We start from the raw sequence: 20461 nt of genomic DNA, 5'->3' as shown, positions 1-20461 counted from the left end.
GTTTTCCATTCCTTTCCTAATAATACTTAACATTCTATTTGCTTTCTTAGCCGCCGCAGCGCACTAAGCATAAGGTTTCAACATATCATCAACGACGACACCTAGATCTCTTTCTTGGTCAGTGACTCTTAATATGGAACCTTGCATGACGTAGCTATAATTTGGGTTCCTCTTTCCCACATGCATCACTTTGCACTTGCTCACATTAAATGTCATCTGTCATTTAGACGCCCAGTCTCCCAGTCTCGTAAGGTCCTCTTGTAATTTTTCACAATCTTCTCGCGATTTAATGACTTTGAATAACTTTTTGTCGTCAGGAAATTTAATTACCTCACTAGTTACTCCCATCTCTAGGTCATTTATAAATATGTTAAAAAGCAGCAGTCTGAGCACAGACCCCCTGGGGAACCCCACTAACTACCCTTCTCCATTGAGAATACTGACCATTTAACCCTACTCTTTGTTTTCTATCTTTTAACCAGTTTTTAATCCATAATAGGACAGTACCTCCTATCCCATGACTCTCCAATTTCCTCTGGAGTCTTTTATGAGGTACTTTGTCTAATGCCTTCTGAAAATCCAGATACACAATATCAACTGGTTCACCTTTATTCACATGTTTGTTCACCCCTTGAAAGAAATGTAATAGATTGGTGAGGCAAGATTTCCCTTCACTAAATCCATGTTGGCTTTGTCTCATTAATCTATGCTTTTGAATATGCTCTGTAATTTTGTTCTTTATAATAGTCTCTACCGTTTTGCCCGGCACCGACGTCAGACTCACTGGCTTATAATTTCCCAGATCTGTACTGGAATGTTTTTAAAAAATCGGCGTTACATTGGCCACCCTCCAATCTACAGGTAAAATTAGATATTACTAACAATAGCTCTGCAAGTTCATTTTTCAGTTCTATCAGTACTCTGGGATGAATACCATCCGGTCCAGGAGATTTGCTACTCTTCAGTTTGTAGAACTGCCCCATTATGTCCTCCAGGTTTATAGAGAATTCATTCAGTTTCTCCGACTCGTCAGCTTCGAATACCATTTCTGGCACTGGTATCTCTCCCAAATCTTCCTCGGTGAAGACCAAAGCAAAGAATTCATTTAATCTCTCTGCTATGGCTTTGTCTTCCCTGATCACCCTTTTTTACCCCTCGGTCATCTAGCAGTCCAACCGATTCTTTTGCCGGCTTCCTGCTTTTAATATACCTAAAAAAGATTTTACTATATGTTTTTGCCTCCAACACAATCTTTTTTTCAAAGTCCCTCTTAGCCTTCCTTATCAGCGCTTTGCATTTGACTTGACATTCCTTATGCTGTTTCTTATTATTTTCAGTTGGTTCCTTCTTCCATTTTCTGAAGGATTTTCTTTTAGCTTTAATAGCTTCCTTTACCTCAGACAGGTAGTAGAAAACACTAGACTGATAGTCTTGGTTAAGGGTGGTTGGGCTAGGTATTTGTAAAGGGTACCCAGTGCTGGGTCATTAAAGGGGAAGGAGAGAAGGGTGGGCATCAGTTTGGCAGTAGGAGATTGAGAAACTATTAAGAAATGCAGGGAGATAGTCTCAGATGCAGGGCTGGAGAGAGATATAGGGAATGGGAGGGAGTATATTGAGGAACACTGGGTGGGGAAAGTACCTGGGACTGAAGGTGGGAAATCATAGTAAGGAAGTTGTTGGCAAAAATCATCAGTTGTGAGTGAGCTGGCTATAACAATTTGTACCTATACTGCCAAGTTCCCCTTATCTTATAAAATCCTCAGATCTTCTAAAAGAGCTGTCACTACTGTTTCTGTACTATAATTTGGTCTAATCATGATTGTGTATTTGCCAGCAGCAGAACTAGTCAAATGTTACTGTTATTGCCTAGCTAGAGTATCCTCCAATAATTTGGATAAATAGGCCCTGTAGCAAACTCTTTCCATTAATGACATTAGCAAGTGTTAACTGTTAATATATAACCCTGTTAATGCTTTAACACCAAAAAGGACAATTTTAAAACTGTAAGTAACTAGTAAAAATGCAGTAGGCAGCTGTTGCTTCAAGTTGGAAGCTAGCATTTGTCCATCTAGTTTTAAAGAAGCCCACATTAGATCTTTTGGAAAGGACATATTTCTATCTATTTCCAGCATTCTGTTTTTAGCAAAGACTTTTGTAGAAAATAGTATTGATGCATATGGCATTATTGTTTTGACAAGATTTTAACATTAATCCAAAACTGTTTGCCTCATTTATATGTGAGTAGAAAATATTGTTTGTTTACATAAAGTACTGTTGTTTTATGAGATACTGTTCCTGTATTCTGTAGTTCTTCTGTAATTGGCCCTTTCTGAGCACATGTTCTCTGTTCCTATTGTCTTACGGGCTTTCCTTTTTGGCTTGCCTTGTCTTCAAGCGTCTCTGGGTAAGGAGTCTGTTCACTTGACAAGAGGCATATTTTCAAAGCACTTAGCCTTCCAAAGTTCCATAGGTTTCTTGGAACTTTGGAAGGCTAAGTGCTTGGTGTATATTACTCCTGTAATCTTTCTGATATGAGCCTTTTCAAGTCCTTCTGATTCTATTCTGTTTTTACCATATATTTAAGTATTACAACTTCACCAGCCAGCTAGTGTAGCTGAATTCACCAGCCTCTCCTGTCTGAGGGAGCTGGTTAAAGAACAGATTCTCATCTGCACAGGCAGTGACTTGTATTTCCAATACATCTCATAAGACTTGGCAGGAGTCTCCCTCGGGTAGGTTCCTTTGGTCCCTCAAATGATTGATACCTGGTGCCAACACCTGGGGAAGAAAGGTGTTAACAAGTGGGATTTCCCTCCCCCCCCCAAGAAAACCCATCTGTAAACAAGGCTGGCAGACATGTTAAACAGTTTATTGAATTTATGTTGTATACAAACATTTTGATGGTCATCTTATTAAGCTTTCTGGGTGAAAGGTGTTAAGTTATCTACTAAACAAAGTTTATAAAGTGTTCTTGGAACCAGTTAGGCTCTCTTTCAATGTGGCAGATTTAAATATATCCTCCTGTTTCTTCATCAAGTGTTTTTATCAGAGTGACAGTATTACCTATGTCCCCTTGCTCCTTCACTGAAGCTTTTCCCCATCCATTTCCACCAAGTCCCCCAGATCTCACCCTTCTGATGGAGTGTTCTGGTTGGGTAGATTCTGGACACCCAACAAGGGGCTGAGCCAGTCTGGCATGGCCAGTCTGTACTGCCAAGTTCCACATATCTGTTGCACTCCCAGGGGCCTTTGTCTCCGCTTGCCTCTGAGCACTGACTGTGCTCCCAGGAGCTTCTACTATGGTCCAAGTGCCAATGTGCTTCCAGGAGCCTATTGCCTCCTTCAGACCCCGAGCACCAATTGTCCTCCCAGGGACTGCTGCTGTACTTAAAGTGCCAATTGCATTCCAGGAGCTTTTCTTTACTGAACCCAAGAACTGATTATGCTCCCATGATTGCACTCCCAGGAGCTTTTCTGCTGCTGGGCCTTGGGCAACTATTGTGTTCCCAAAGGTCTTTCACCTTACCCTGAGCATGCACCCAAGGGCTGTTCTGCCACTGGGCCCCCTCTTCTTCCTAGTGGGATGGTCTTCTGTTTTAAGGAGGAGCCTCTAGGAGTCATTTCCCTGCCAGGTCCACAGCTCTTAACCCTTGTGAGTCTAGCTATCTGATTCCAACCCTCTGGAGACTGTGGGCTGCATGCAGTTCAGGTTTTTCCCATTGAAGGGAACCCTTCCTTCTCAGCCAAAAGACAAGAGACAGAGATCCTATACAGAATTTCCATATTATTGAATATCTGATAGGTCACATTCCTCGGGAGGTCATGGCTAGCTTACCCCAATTAGATTCAGGTGACAAGTTTCCCTGATTCCCTAACAGACTTCACTGACTGTCATTTAACATGTGTGCTTTACCTACCCCAATTTTATTCACTAGATTTAATAATCATCCCCAAGTTTGTCAGTGTTGATCATTAGTTTGCCTTTCCTTACAGTGAGTAATTTATATAACTAGCCCACATTCCTACTCACCTTCCATCTAGTTCACAGAATGGATCAAATCATTTTTTTCAGAGGGCTGCTGCCAGAGTTGCACAGAGAATTTTGGTTATAATGCTATCTTTCTCGCTAAAACAATTTACTTCAGCCAGACAATTATCCTGCTTTCCAAGATTACTTTAATCACAGATTTCTTCTTTTTCCTTTTGTCTTTCAAACCCCCTCCTTTGGGGGTGGGGAGTGGAGTTCAAATGATCCATACGTTGGGACAGGGTATAAAAGATTGAATCATATTGCTTCACATTTATTGATATTCAAAGTCTATTTACTTAGATTTAACCACTCAAACTTCTACCAAAACAGATATTTATAGTAGAGATGTCCTTCATTTCTGGATCTACTACTAGTAAGATCTGTAAATTGTTCATATAAGCAAATGGCCTACATGCAAACAATTGAACTAGAGTTACTAAAGGGACTATAAAAAACATCAAACAACATGGAAGCTAACAAAGAGCCCTGCTAGAACACCCAAAATGTCTGGTTATTCTAACAAGATTGAAAACAGTTCAGCATATTAACTGTCATCCCAACCAAGCTCATGTAGAGCTAATAGCAGCAAATCATGGTCAACAAGTTGCAAAGCAACAGATAAACCTAAAGACACAAGAAATACCATTCTTCCAGGCATCTAATGCTAGTCTAATCTAATCAGTCATTCCCCACTCTAAGACCCAACTGTTTTTCTTCTGTTTTCAAAATGTTTCATCACAAAGGTTGACTCAGAACTAAACCAGTATTAACATCACCATAGAAAGACTCAAAACTCTTGATCCAATTGTTCTGTAATGCAGTTAATCCATAGGGAAAAGAAAAACAAGCAATTATTACTGAAGCTCATAAGGAGGCATTACATGTGTATAGTAGGAGTCCCTTTACAGCTAAGGATGTAGTGTGTGTATTGGAGTGCATGTTGATTCTCTACTGCAGTGAATGAATCAGCTTTTACAACAATATGGACAGTATATTCTAGAAAATCATGGTTATTGCCACAAGATAACTGCTGAACTGTAACTAATTGACTGGTCTTTCTTTCTCTATTGGGATCATTTTTGAAAGAGAAGGGTGTCCATCTTTCAACATAAAACAGAAGATGGACGTCCTTCTCCCAGAGACGTCCAAATCGTTAAATTGAAATCCGATTTTGGACATCTCCAATTGCAGTCTCTCGCAATGACGTCCAAAGTTCACGAGGGCATGTCGGAGGCGTAGCGAAAGCGGGACTTGGACGTGCCTGAGACTTAAACATCTTTGACCCATAATCGAAAAAAACAAGGACGTCCCTGAAGAACACTTGGACGTTTTCACCCGGACCTGTTTTTCTTACGAATAAGTCACAAAAAGGTGCCTGAAATGACCAGATGACCACTGGAGGGAATCAGGGATGACCTCCTGTTACTCCCCCAGTGGTCACTAACCCCCTCCTACTGTCAAGAAACATCTTTAAAAATGTCATGCCAGCCTCTATGCCAGCCTCAGATGTCATACTTAGGTCCATGACAGCTCATGTAGGTCTCAGGAGCAGTTTTAGTGGGTACTGCAGTGCACTTCAGACAGGTGGACCCAGGCCCATACCTCCCCTACCTGTTACGTTTCTGAAGGAAACAGCAAGCTCTCCAAAACCCACCACAAACCCACTGTACCCACACCTAGGTGCCCCTCTTCACCCGTAAGAGCTATGGTAGTGGTGTACAGTTGTGGGTATGATATGAACAATGCACATGTGTATTGTAGATAAAGCTTATAATCAATGAGTTTTGGTAATCTCTATAACAAACAAGTGTTAAGATTAGCTCCAGGCTGCTTCCTATTATTCACAGATCAATAGTTTGTTTTAGTATATATTCCTAGGGCTGTTGATACATAATGAATGATGTAAATGGGAGTAAAATAAAAATATATCCTGTAAGTAGAGAGACGTGAGTAGTGTGTATTAGGTTGATTGAGGATGTGAGAAGACAGACCTTACAGTTCATAATTTAAATATTCCTTTTAGGTTAAGGGTTATCACGATAAATTTGAGAGCACTGGTTGTATTTGCTCATTACATTAAAAATTGGAGATGTCCAATGATCGAGAAACTTGCCCACGTTTAGAAGCAGAATTTACCTTTGAGTACTGCTTCGCTTGGGTGAGTTAACACTCTGAGGACCTCTCCTTCACCACAAACTTTTTTATTTTATTCCTCTTATAGGTTGCTTATGTTCTTTGAGGTCAGTCTTCCCATATTTCTCTATAAGATTGTACTCTGGTTTGTTTTGTGGTTTATTGTATAATTTCTACCAGAGAGATAGTTTGGAATTATATTTAGGTGTTTGGGTAACCCAATCAGTGACATATATTGACATCTTACCTTGAATTTTACTTTTCAGATAGTTTGATTTTTACTATTAGGGGTATACTGTGTTTTTACCCCTCTTAGGTATGTAGAAGTCTATCTCTCAATGTGAGCACACTAACATCTACGTTATTCTGTTAGCAGGTTGTTATGCACATGATTTTTAATTTCTGTTTTTATTAATTTATGATAACTCTTTATTAAAGTGATGATTTGATTATGATTTGTAATAATTTTTATGGTTTTAGGAGCCAAATGTATTAGTTTTAATGTCATCCATTATTTATTCATATTTTTAAGTTTTAAGGAATATTGTATATTTTATATGAAGCTTACTATATATATGCTCTGATTTTTTATTTTGTAGTTCTTTTACCCCTGATGCAGCCCTGAGGGCGAAACGTGGCCACGTCGGGTAACTGTTTAATAAACCACTTTTTTATTTACTTGTTTTGATATTTTGTATTTGATCTGCTTTTAGTTTGTTCGTATCCAAAAACAAACATAGCCTGGCAACTCATTCCATAATTTCAGACCTGCCACTGAGAACGCCCAGGCCACAGTCTCTGTCCAGCGAAAAATTGATTACACCGGCACACATCAGGTGACAGTTCTTCTTACACAACACCATTGGCTCCACATATCTCTCCCAAATTTTTTTATACTGACGTTTAAGACTTTACATGAAGATCTTCATGTAAAGTCTTACAAATATTAAAAAGGAATGATGTGGTATTTGGCAGATCACATCATTCCTTATAGACCAGCATGTACATTTATACATTCAGCAGGAATCTTCTTTAACCAAGTTTAAAAAACAGTTTAAAAAATTATATTGTCAACAGGCCTTCGGATCAAGGATTGAGGGTTAGAGGGTACGAATGTATGTGTTTGGATGGAAATATTTGTGGCTAGAGGGTAAGTTTGCTTAAAGTCAGAATTAAAATTTGTCACGTTTATTTTTGGAGGTTGAAACTGTAAATTGCTTTGGTGGATTTATTGCTTGCAATGGTGATTAAGCAAATAAATAAAGACAAGATATAAGAAATAAGTGGGTAAAGGGTTACAGTGTGGAACAGTAGATAAAAATTCAATCCAGAAATTTAGTTAAAGTTCTGGGAAGCAGAAAAAAAAAAGAAAAAAAAGAAAAGACTATTGCAACCACACATTTATAACTAACATGTTAACACAGAGCAATGGCATACTATCAGACTTATTTTCAAAAGAGAAGGGCGTCCATCTTTCGACACAAATTGCAAGATGGATGTCCTTCTCCTAGGGTCGCCCAAATCGGCAGAATCGAAAGCCGATTTTGGCTGTTGCTTTCCGTCGCGGGGTTGACCAAAGTTCCCGGGGGCATGTCAGAAGCATAGCGAAGGCGGGACTGGGGCATGCTTAACATATGGGCGTCCTCGGCCAATAATGGAAAAAAGAAGGGCGTCCCTGATGAGCACTTGGCCGACTTTACTTGGTCCATTTTTTTCTTGCGACCAAGCCTCAAAAAGGAGCCCAAACTGACCAGTTGACCACCGGAGGGAATTGGGGATGACCTCCCTTTACTGCCCCAGTGGTGACTAACCCCCTCCCACCCTAAAAAAAACTTTAAAAATATTTTTTGCCAGCCTCTATGCCAGCCTCAAATGTCATACCCAGCTCCCTGAGAGCAGTATGCAGGTCCCTGGAGCAGTTTTAGTGGGTGCAATGCACTTCAGGCAGGCAAACCCAGGCCCATCCCCCCCCTACCTTACACTTGTGGTGGTAAATGTGAGCCCTTCAAAAACCCCACTGTACCCACATGTAGGTGCCCCCCTTCACCCCTTAGGGCTATGGTAGTGTTGTACAGTTGTGGAGAGTGGGTTTTGGGGGTTTTGGGGGGCTCAGCACCCAAGGTAAGGGAGCTATGCACCTGGGAGCAATTTCTGAAGTCCACTGCAATGCCCTCTAGGGTGCCCAGTTGGTGTCCTGGCATGTCAGGGGGACCAGTGCACTATGAATGGTGGCTCCTCCCATGACCAAATGGCTTGGATTTGGTCATTTCTGAGATGGGCGTCCTCGGTTTCCATTATCATTGAAAACCGGGGACGATCATCTCTAAGGTCGACCTAAATGTTGAGATTTGGGCATCCCCGATCATATTATCGAAACGAAAGATGGCCGCCCATATTGTTTCGATAATACGGGTTTCCCCACCCCTTTGCCGGGACGTCCTGCCAGGACGTCCTGAGGAAAACTTGGGCGCCCCATTCAATTATGCCCCTCTATGGAACTTAAGCTGATGTATAGAATATTTTGTGTAAGTTGTAAAAATTAGATAACAGTACTATATATATTGTGCTGATAACACTTAAGTTGGCTAAGAAAACATAAAGAACTCAGTGCAAAGACAAACAAATATATACATATGCAAAACAGAACAAGGCAAGGAGATCTTGTTCCTCCTAAGAAAGTACTAATAGAACAGCAAAAATGTAAATGGAGTCTACTTCTACCAATATGCACAGTTATGCTTCTAGAATCAAGCACTTTGTTTTAAGGAGAAACTTTCCAGGAATGACTGTTGTATCTGGTGAGGCAGTTTTAATTTGGGGCTAGCTAGACCTAGATATATGGTTCGCTGATTACCAAAGATGAGGATCACACACAGAACTGGTGAATTCTATCTATGTAATTGTACATTTGTGCTGCTTTCAAATAGTGTTCTGTATTACCATAGCAATCATTTTTCCAAACATAATTGTTTTGGTCTTTCAATCATTCTCACATAATCAGTAATACATGCCCTATATTCTACTTGATCTAGATCTAAGTTAGATTTACGAAAACAGTGTTCAAGATTCCTACACTGTTTCTTCAATGTGTAGAGTTCTACTGAGTACCAGGGCTCTGACTTTTTTTGTGGATAAAGACTCTTTCCTTATAGTGAAGAGAAACTTGATGAATATCACTAAACCATAAATTAACCAATCCTGTCATATCATGGATTTGATACTTTACTGAAGCAGGGCCTACAGCAGTCACAAACATTTCTAGTCAATTTTTTGGGTAATGTAGAAACCTAGGGTCAATATTCAAATGGCGTTATCCAGGTAAGAGCGACTCCTGCTGACCATCCTTTCCATGAAGAAGTATTTCCTCAGGTTATTCCTGATTCTGTCTCCTTTCACCTTCATCCTATGCCCTCTCATTTCAGAGCTTCTTTTCAATTGAAAGAGACTTGTCTCCTGTGCATTAATGCCATGTAGGTATTTAAACATCTCTATCATACCTTCCTTCTCCTGCCTTTCTTCCAAAGTATATATATTGAGATCTTTATGTCTGTGCCCATATGTTTTATGACAATGACCACTAAACATTTTAGTAGCTGCCTTCTGTACCAATTCCATTCTGTTTATAAATTTTTAAAGGTGCAGTCTCTAGGATAGTACACAATATTCTAAATGAGGTCTCATTAGAGTCTTATATAGGGTCATCATCACCTCCTTTTTCCTACTGGGCATTCCTCTCCTTATGCAGCCAAGCATCCTAGCTTTCACCATTGACTTTTCTACCTGTTTGGCTACCCTAATATTATCACATATGATCATACTCAAGTCTTACTCATCTTTATTTATTTATTAAGATTTATTTACCACCTTTTTGAAGGAATTCACTCAAGGTGGTGTACAATAAGAATAAATCAAACATGAGCAATAGACAATTAGAGCAGTAAAAATATTCAAATAACAATACAAAGTATGGCATAGAGGGGCATAATCGAACGCGAACGCCTATCTCCATGGGCGTCTATGTTTGAAAATGGGTACGTGAAGAGGAGGGACAGACCGTATTTTCGAAAAAAATGGACGTCTTTGTTTTGTTTCGAAAATACGGTTTGTACGGACCAAATGCCAAGGATTTGTTCGTTTCTGAGCTGGGCGTTTTTTTTTTTTTAGCAATAATGGAAACTAAAACCGGCCAGCTCAAAAACGTCCTAATCCGAGCCATTTGGTCATGGGAGGGGCCAGGATTCGTAGTACACTGGCCCCCCTGACATGCCAGGACACCAACTGGGCACCCTAGAGGTCAGTGCAGTGGACTTCCGAAACAGCTCCCACATGCATAGCTCCCTTACCACGGGTGCTGAGCCCCCAACCCCCAACCCCTCCCCCAAAACCCACTACCCACAAATGTACAACACTACCATAGCTCTTAGGGGTGAAGGGGGCACCTACATGTGGGTACAGTGGGTTTTGGAGGCCTCCCATTTACCAGCACAAGTGTTACAGGTAGGGGGGATGGGCCTGGGTCCGCCTGCCTGAAGTGCACTGCGGTACCCACTAAAAGTGCTCCAGGCCTCTAGGACTTGTTGCTGCTGTAGAACCTTGGCACACCAGTTGACACCTGAAGACTAATGTCTCCGAAAACGTCCTTTATTGGAATAAGCACGTTTACTCACAGTTAACTGCAGATCAGAGGTTGTGCCCCACTGGCAAAGAGTCTCCCTGGTATTGAGATTAGCAGTAGGTCAGAGCTGGCAGAATGCTGTATAATGCCCACTTTCAGTAACGTGGGTAACACATGAAAGGGAGCTAAAACTGGCTTACAAAAATGGCCACTACCTCATGGACTACCGGAAACAAAACAGGGCACACTCTGACCCAGCAAGCAGAGGGAAAAGCACCATGGAAGTAGAGCCTACCAACTACCAACATCGTGAGCATTTAATACAAGCTAGTGGAATCACGGAGCCCAGTACCCTACACCCACCACAATGCATTGCTGATGTGACTCTGCAGTGCGCATAACAGAAAAGGTGTCACACTCACCCGAGAGCCACATCAGAACCAGGGAAAGGCTGTCATTGGATAGAACACATTCTGCTGTCATGGAGGTGGGTACGGCATTTGAGGCTGGCATACAGGCTGGCAAAAAAATGTGTAAAGTGGGTTTTTTTTGGTGGGAGGGGGTTAGTGACCACTGGGGGAGTCAGGAGAGGTGAACCCCGATTCCCTCCAGTGGTCATCTGGTCTGTTGGGGCACTTTTTTGGGACTTGGACCTGAAAAAAAAGGGTCCAAATAAAGCAGACCAAATTCTAGTCCAAAACGCCCTTCTTGTTTCGATTATCAGCTAAAGATGCCCATCTCTCCTCGGCCGATAACCACGCCCCAGTCCCACCTTCACCATGCCTCCGAAACACCCCCTGTCCACTTTGTTCATTGCTGCGATGGAGTGCAGTTGAAGATGACCAAAATTGGCTTTCGATTATACCGATTTGTTCGCCCACGGGAGAAAGACGCCCATCTCTCGATTTGGGTCGAAATATGGGCGTCTTTTCTCTTTCGAAAATAAGCTGGATTGTATACTACTTACAATGTCAACACAATATGTAATAGAACATTTTAATTGGCAGTGTAGGGTATAAGCAAAGATGGAACATATAGATAGGTAAGAGGAGTTGGAAAGTAAGGTGATTAATTTAAAGAAAGGTGTACATGAGGTCAGATAGATGGTTAAATATTATCTCAGCTAGGGTAGGAGTGGATAAAAATGTCCTGCTACAGTATGTGCAGCCCTTGTCACTCCTTGTGTGTGTGTGAGTGAGACTAATAAGTTAGTTACTTCTTCCATTCAAGACCTGGTTTAAGAGCCAACTTCTACCTGATTCCTGAAGTAGAGATAGTCTAAGTGGAGCCTTTCAGGGAGTGCATTCCAGAGTGCAGGGGCTACTCAGGGGAAGGCTCGCTTGCGGGTATCACATCATGTAATGTCTTTTGGAGAGGGTGTGGTTAGTGCACAAAAGTTCTTCACCCCGTAAACTGTACCATTCCCTCAAGTTTTTGCTGGCCAAATGCTTGACCCTGCAGTTTTTAGCATTAAATCTTAGCTGCCAAATTCTGGCTTTGCTAGGTCCTTCCTCATGCTATGCACACCATCAGTGGTGTCTACCCTATTGCAGATTTTGGTATCATCTACAAAAAGGCAAACCTTACCAGAGAGCTCTTGAGCAGTATCACTTACAAAAATGTTAAAAAGAACTGACCCAAGGGCTAAACCTAATGGTACACCATTGGTAACATCCCTTTCCTCAGAGTGAACTCCATTTACTGCTACCCTCTGTCACCTTCTACCCAACCAGTTCCTAACTCAGTCTGTCACTTTAGGGCCCATACTGAAGGCACTCAACTTATTTATTAATCATTTAGGTGGAACAATATCAAAGGCTTTGGTATTTATTTTCTAGGATATATATTTTATGTTGTTGTATGTTTTTTTATGAATTTCTGTATTTTTATTTTCCTTGTTCTCCACTTTGATGTTATATCTTACTGGAGAAGTGGAATATAAATTTTTTGAAATCATTTAACTGCTAACTTACATAGGCATAGTTTGAGGTGGGCATGGGTGGGGGGGGGGGGGGGAGGGCGCTCAGCCAAATATTTCTGGTGATAATATTATATTGGTTCCCTTTCCCATCATTGCCCATTTCAGGTTATCTACCATATAGTTACCACATAGTAGTAAGCTTTGGAGTTTGAGTGCTGCCATGGAAAGCTGGTGGACCATGAACACTGATTATTTGACTGTGTCAAGGGAATTTTGGCAGTTAATATTATGCCTCGGAAACACTATACACTGCTGCATATGAGAATCTGATTTGATTCCAAATCCTATCTTCCAAAAATAAAAGGAAACAAACAACTGGTGAGAAAGTCCCACTGTCATTTTTTTTTCACAGCTAATAAAGTAGAGCTGTATCCAGTCCAATAGCTAGAGAATTTAGTGACCTAGGTTGAAGTAGCTATAATCAGCACCTGTCCTTTCACTAAGTGGGCAGCAATTACACTTCTATTACTGATTTCTAGCTCCAGCATCTCAGTCTTTGCGCTTTGTTACTTCACCATCCACACCTCCTCAGCTTTGGCTCTGTTTTGAAGAGGAACCTGCCTTCATTTTGTTTTTATAAATCCAAAAGCTAAAATATTTTCTTCAGGAATAGTGTAACAAAAATTAGAAATGTGAAACATTGTGGCAGGCTCCTTCAAAAAGAAAAGCTTCTTTTAAGTTATAAAATTAATTCAATTTGTCATTGCCATGAAAAAGCCCAGTTTGAGGAAAAAATGACATCATCATTATAAGGATAATCCATATAGGACCAGTAGAATAAGCCGTGGCCTGCAGGACACACAATCAATCACAGACTGAATTCATTGGAGTCCATGACACTATTTAGAATAGTGCTAAATTCCAAATTCACTAAGTAAACACTTTATTATATTATTGCAAACTCAGCTGAAAATTTATAGCTTGGGCAAAACTGGTCATTAGACTTGCTGAACATTCCTCTGAAAATCACAACTTTTTATTTATTTCTTATTGCTTAGCATAAGAAGTATTATGCAGACCAATGGATGGTGACCAGTGAGCGTTATCTGGATTGCTCATCAGATCCCAATTAAGAAAGCCCATTCCATGCTAACTTCCAAAGCTTATCCAAATCTTTCTTAAACTACATTACTATTCTTGATGACATTTTCTGGCAAAAAGTTTCAGAGTTTAATTATATGTTGACTGAAAAATATCTTCTAATGTTTGTTTTAAATCCAGTACTAGTTAGTTTCATGGAGTGCCCTGTACTCCTAGTACTGTTGGAAAGTGCAAATGATCCCTCCCTATTAACTTGCTCCACACCATTCATCATTTTGTAAATCTCATCATATTTCTTCTCAGTCATTGATCATTGAGCAAGTCACTTGCATGTGTTAAATGCAACACGCCCATAGAACTGTATAGGCGCATTAGCATTTAATGCACCTTAAATTTACAGGCGTGTTAAAAATGCTAGCACACCTTAGTAAACATACCCCTTAGGGCCCTATTTACTAAATCACATTAGCATTTTTAATGCGCCTACAATTAGCGCACGCTAATCATGTATGAGCCTATAGGGATATTGTAGGCGCATACACGGTTAACGTGCATATATTGTTAGCATGCATTAAAAATGGTAACGCGTCTATAACGTGGCTTAGTAAACAGGGCCCTTAGATTGTGAAGGGCTCCGGGGATAGGGAAAATATCCAGCATGCCTGAATGTAACTCATCTTGAGCTACTACTGAAAAAGGTGTGGACAAAATCCAAATAAATATAGAATTTGGGGGTTAATGTGGACAAATTCAAAGTGATGCACACTGGAAAAAATAATACAAATCATAGTTACTTGATGTTAGATTTCACCTTAGGAGTCAGCACCCAACAAGAGATCTAGGTATAATTGTGGACAATATGCTGAAATCTTCTATCTAGTATGTGGCGGCAGCCAAAAAAGCAAACAAGATGCTAAGAATTATTAGGAAGGGATGACAAATAAGACCAAGAATACTATAATGCCTCTGAATTGCTTGGAGTATTGTGTGCAATTCTGGTCACAGTACCTCAAAAAAGATATAGCAGAATTATAAAAGATTCAAGGAAGTGCGACCAAAATGATAAAGGGGATAGAACTTCTCTCATATGAGGAAAGCCTTAAGAAGTTAGTAAGCTTATTTTCGAAAGAGATTGCCAGACATCTTCCGACACAAATCGGGAGATGGCCGGTGATCTCCTGATCCCGGCCAAATCGGTATAATTGAAAGCCGAATTTAGCCGGCCCCAACTGCTTTTCATTGCGGAGGTGGCCAACCTTCAAGGGAGGGTACAGAAGGCGGGACAGGGGCAGGACGGGGCGTGGTTATGAGATAGCCAGCTTCACCCCATAATGGAAAAAAGATGGCCGACTCAGACGAGCATTTCACCGGCTGTACTTGGTCCATTTCTTTTTAGGTCCAAGTCACAAAAAAGTGCCCCAATTGACCAGATGACCACCGGAGGGAAACGGGGATGACTCCCCTTACTCCCCCAGTGGTCACCAACCCCCTCCCACCCAAAAAAAAGTGTTTTACCAGCCCGTATGCCAGCCTGAAATTTCATACCCAGCTCCCTGACAGCAGTATGCAGGTCCCTAGAGCAGTATTTAGTGGGTGCAGTGCACTTCAGGCAGGTGGACCCAGGCCCATTCCCCCCTACCTGTTCCACTTGTGGTGGTTAATGTTGAGCCCTCCAAAACCCCCCAAAACTCACTGTACCCACATGTAGGTGCCCCCTTCACCCCTTAAGGCTATGGTAGTGGTGTAGAGTTGTAGGGAGTGGGTTTTGGGGGGGATTTGGGGGGCTCAGCACCCAAGGTAAGGGAGCTATGCACCTGGGAGCTATTTTAATTTTTTAAAAATTTTAAGAAGTGCCCCCTAGGGTGCCCGGTTGGTGTCCTGGCATGTGAGGGGGGCCAGTGCACTACAAATGCTGGCTCCTCCCACAACCAAATGCCTTGCATTTCGCCGGGTTTGAGATGGCCGGGCCCGGTTTTCATTATGGCTGAAAAACGAAGCTGTCCATCTCCTTTACATCCGGCGATCGATTTAGCCGGCCCCAACCGTATTTTGAAAATACAGTTGGCTTCGTCCCCTTGCGGAGCCGGCCCCAAAGATGGCCAGCCAGCTATTTGGCCGGCACCGTTCGATTATGCCCCTCTAGGGCTTTTCAGCTTGGAAAATATACAGCTGAGGGAGGATATGATAGAGGTCTTATTTTTTTTTTTTTTTTTTTGAAAAGTAAGACTAGGGAACACTCAATAAAGTTCCATGGTAATACTTTTAAAGCAAATAGAAAATATTTTTTCACTCTCCAAATAGTTAAGCTCTGGAACTCTTTATCAGAGGATATGATAACAGTGGTTAGATTATCTGGGTTTAAAAAATGCTTTGGACAACTTTCTGAAGGAAAAGTCTATAATCTGCTATTTAGACAGAAATGGAAAAAGCCTAGGATTGGTAGCATGGAATCTTGCTACTATTTGGGATTCTGCCAGGTAGTTGTGACCTACTTTGCCACTGTTGGAAACAGGATACTATGCCCAATTGGACCATTGGTGTGCCCCAGTATAGCTATTCTTATGTTTTCATGCATGTAGGCCCTTCCCCCAAGCATAAGAGTGTGAAGGGGTAGGGGATGGGGCTAAGCCTACCCCTCCACACCCAAAACATCTCTGCCACTCCAAGGTTAATTGGGAACCGGCTGATATTCAGACTGGTGCCCAGTTACCTTTGTGGCAGAGGTGTGCACGGGTTCAAAATCTTGTCCTGATTCCTACCTGTTCCTCATCAATTTTATTCTGTTCCCACCCCATCCCCAGTCAATTCTTTTCCATTCCCTCAACATCCCCATCATATTGGTACTGTCACTTCTCCATCTTCCCCAGTTTTCTTTCCCATCCCCATATCCAACCCACATTTAAAAGATTCTTTTAAAATTCAAACAAAACATAAAATGTGTCCTAAACTGTTAAAATTTCACACAAAACAATAAGTGCAACTTTGTTAAATAAGTAAGAAAAACATATTATTTATTAACATGGACTTCAAGAAAACAATCTTTTTAATATGTAAAAATAATCATCTACAGAGCCAGAGCTCAGTTCCATTCTACGTTCCTTGATTGTTTGTCCTGCAACTGAAAAAGAACGTTCTGATAATGTGCTGGTTCCAAGCAGGGAGCAGGCAACACATGTCAGTTTTGGCCACACATGGTACCTCTGTTGCCAGTAGGTTGTAAGAGACAAGCAGAATTTCTTGTCCAAGCTGATATGTATGTATCCACGTCACTGATCACTGACGCTGTTTCCTGTCTCTTGAGTAAGACTCCAAAAGAAAAAAAAATCTGCCATGGATTTTTCTCATTTTGGACATTTTGTTGGCACTTCAGCAATCAGCTGAATTACTGAAATTTTACGGTCAATTGTAAGCCACTTTGAACCGAAACATGTTTTGGATAATAGTGGGATAAAAGAATGAATAAATAAATAAAGAAATAAAGAAAGAAAGAAAGAACCTTTAACAAATGATATAATTGTGAAAATTCCATTATATAATTGTTGCTGGATGCTGGTCTTATGGAGTAATTTAAAGAAATACAGTGAAACCAATTTTCAATTTGGGACTGACCTGATTTAGCACATATATTGGGAAAAACATAATTAGACAATTTTACAGCAGTGGGAAACCATTACCTCGGCTCTTGTTCCTGTTGGCTCCCTAATCCATTCTAATAGCCAAACAACCACATGAACTAGAAAATCAGACCTACAATAAGCCAATTCCAAAAAATCAGTTGATTTAATGACATTCAAATGAAAGACCAACTTTTGATCTATTAATAGAACTTTATTTACTTAATCTTCTTGCATCTGTCGGATATCGATACACAGTCAAAATTTTAAACTCAGAAAATTCATGTGCTAGTTGTATATAATGCTTGCTGACGGTAGAATTCATACTTTTATTGTTCATATGGGTACAGTCACTTGATGATTCTTTGAACTAATGGGTGTATTCAATAATGAGCTGCTCTAAACCTTTGAAGGAAGTATGTACCCTCTACATATAGTAGAAGGAATTCATGAACAAAAAAAAATCAAAATGATTTAATCTGATGACTGATTATTGCATGTTGCATTTAAAAAGTTAACCATGCATGGTTAGGGTTTGATATGTGGGCAAGTATCCTTGACTTCATGACTCTCATCCATGTTGGCATCAATATGTGAGCATGCTTAACTCAGTCCCTCTTTTTTTATTACACATCATCAGGAAAAGTGATAATGAGGTTCATGCATAGCGAAATGATGCTAATAATCCATTGTGCTATTCAGAGCATTGGCAAGTCTAAAATGTCTCAAAAATTGCATTTATGTGTGGGTATTTTGAGCCTTTCTTTTTAAACATAAGATCCAGTTTTTTCCTTGTTGAACACTGAACAGTCTAGTACAAAAAAAAAAAGATTTTTTGATGCTGGAATTTGGGTGTATAGAGTAATTTGATGGAAGGATACATTAAGTATAAATTAACTAATAAAGATTGTGTTACAGAGCTTTTTTCCTATTCTCTCCCACAGACTATGATTATAGAATAACAAAATAAGGAAACCTAAAATTAACATATTACTCTTGCTAGGTATGAATCAATTATATCTGTTGAGCAGAACTTTGCCACCCAACTAGAAAAGTAGCAGTGCTGCCCCACTGCTTAAAACTGATGAGAGTATTAATCATAACTTCTAACCTCCATCTCTCCTGATGTTAGGAAGCTTTAGGAAAATCGATTTGTGCAATCATCTCTGCTCCAAATGTAGACAACTATATAATAAAGTAATTAGTTTCCACACGGGTAGAGCATAAAACAATGAGTTAGAACAGCTGAATTCTGGGTCCTGACTGTTCCCCAGTCTCTGTCTCTACAATTCATCACATTACAACAAATTGAATTCAACAAAAATTACAATTTAATACAAGTCATTGCTGTTATTTTCCATTTGATTATTAACACGGAGAAGGTAAACTAATGGCTGGAGCCTGCTTCTTAGAGACCGAATGCAACTGTTATGTGTTTGTGCAATATGATTGTAAAGTGAAAAGGGATTCAACCTGATATCTTCATAAATGTAATTATTATAATGCTGGAAAAATATCCTGAATTCATTCATTTGGCAAAGCTTCATCTAAATGATTATAGGGCCTAAGAATAATAAGCATTAGCATTAATGCCACCTTAAACATACAGGGTAGATTCTAGAAAGGGCACCAAAAGTTAGACATAAAATCATTGAGCATTAAGCAAATATTCTATAATAGTAAAGTTGGACAATGAAGCCATTATAGAATACTAGTGTAAGCTAATTTTTGAGGTCAAAATTTTAGGCATGAGCATTTATGCCATGTCAAAGGCTGCTGTAAAAGCTCATGACTAAATACTATCAGTTGTGCATGTAGTATTCTATAAACAGGGTGTAATTGCCCAGCACGCTCCTGACCAGCCCATGCCTCTCCTGTGTCAACACCCCCTTTTCAGTTATATACTGTAGAACTTAGGCACTAAGGGCCAGATGTTCAGCTGGTGGCAGTCAATGTTTTGCTGACCACTGCTGTCATTAAACCTGGAAATTCAATGTTGTGCCATGTCAGGACACTGACATTGGATTTCTGGGTTTCCAGTCGACCAATGTAAAGAAGGTTAAGTGCGATATTCAGCACTTAACTGGTTATGGGTTACCACATAAGGATAGGCCTGACTTTTATGCGGTTCTATTTATACGTGGCTGTTTAACTGGTGAATATCGGCCAAGTGCTGACTTGTCCCCAGAACTCCCCCGAAATAAGTGGCTTTCAGTTTGGTGCTAATTTAGCGGTTAGCCAAGAACAGATGATTTCACCAACCATTTCTGGCTGGTTGAATCACTTTGAATATTGGCCGTTATGTTTATATGGTTTATGGCTCATTTACTTGGTATATTGCAATTTCAAACAAGGCGCAGCAAAACGGTCTATAATAATACTCATAAAAAGAAAAATTAAAAAAAGGAACTCCAGTTATAAAAGAAAGAGAATACAACCTAAACCAAACACACAGAGATCATACAATCAGCAGATCAACCAATCAAGTCATACAATCCTAGATTAACAATCATTCAATCCCTGCTTATTTCAGCAGATAAGACACACCGTCTACCAGCATCTCCAGATTTAAGATGAATTGAGGTTAAACGGAAGCTGAAATAAATGAGTTTTTAAAGCTGACCTAAATTTTAAAAATGACAACTCTAAACATAAAGGGACAGGGAGTGCATTCCAATAAAATCTAGACCGGGATATAGGTGGAATATGTAAATACTGATCATTGATTGACCAAAGCAACCTCTGTGGAGCATATGGGGTAATAGCTGAAGACAAATATGCTGGAATTCCTGTATGCAAAATTGTATGCGTCAACACCAGTATTATACTTTACACACAGTAAGAAATAGGAGGCCAGTGAAAATTAAGAAATAGAAGAGTAATGTGATTTGACTTACAAGAATAGTGCCTAAGTGCTGTTAGGCACAACTGCAAATTGATGCCAATTAACACCACTTAAGGGTCATTACTCGCAGTTAGTCAATTAGCACCCACTTAAACAAACAAGTTAGGTACTATTCTATAAATTCTATGTGCTATTTTGCATG

The sequence above is a fragment of the Microcaecilia unicolor genome, chromosome 2 (genome assembly GCF_901765095.1).
Source record: "Microcaecilia unicolor chromosome 2, aMicUni1.1, whole genome shotgun sequence".
In the NCBI taxonomy this organism is placed as follows: Eukaryota; Metazoa; Chordata; class Amphibia; order Gymnophiona; family Siphonopidae; genus Microcaecilia; species Microcaecilia unicolor.
This window is presented reverse-complemented; position numbering follows the sequence as displayed.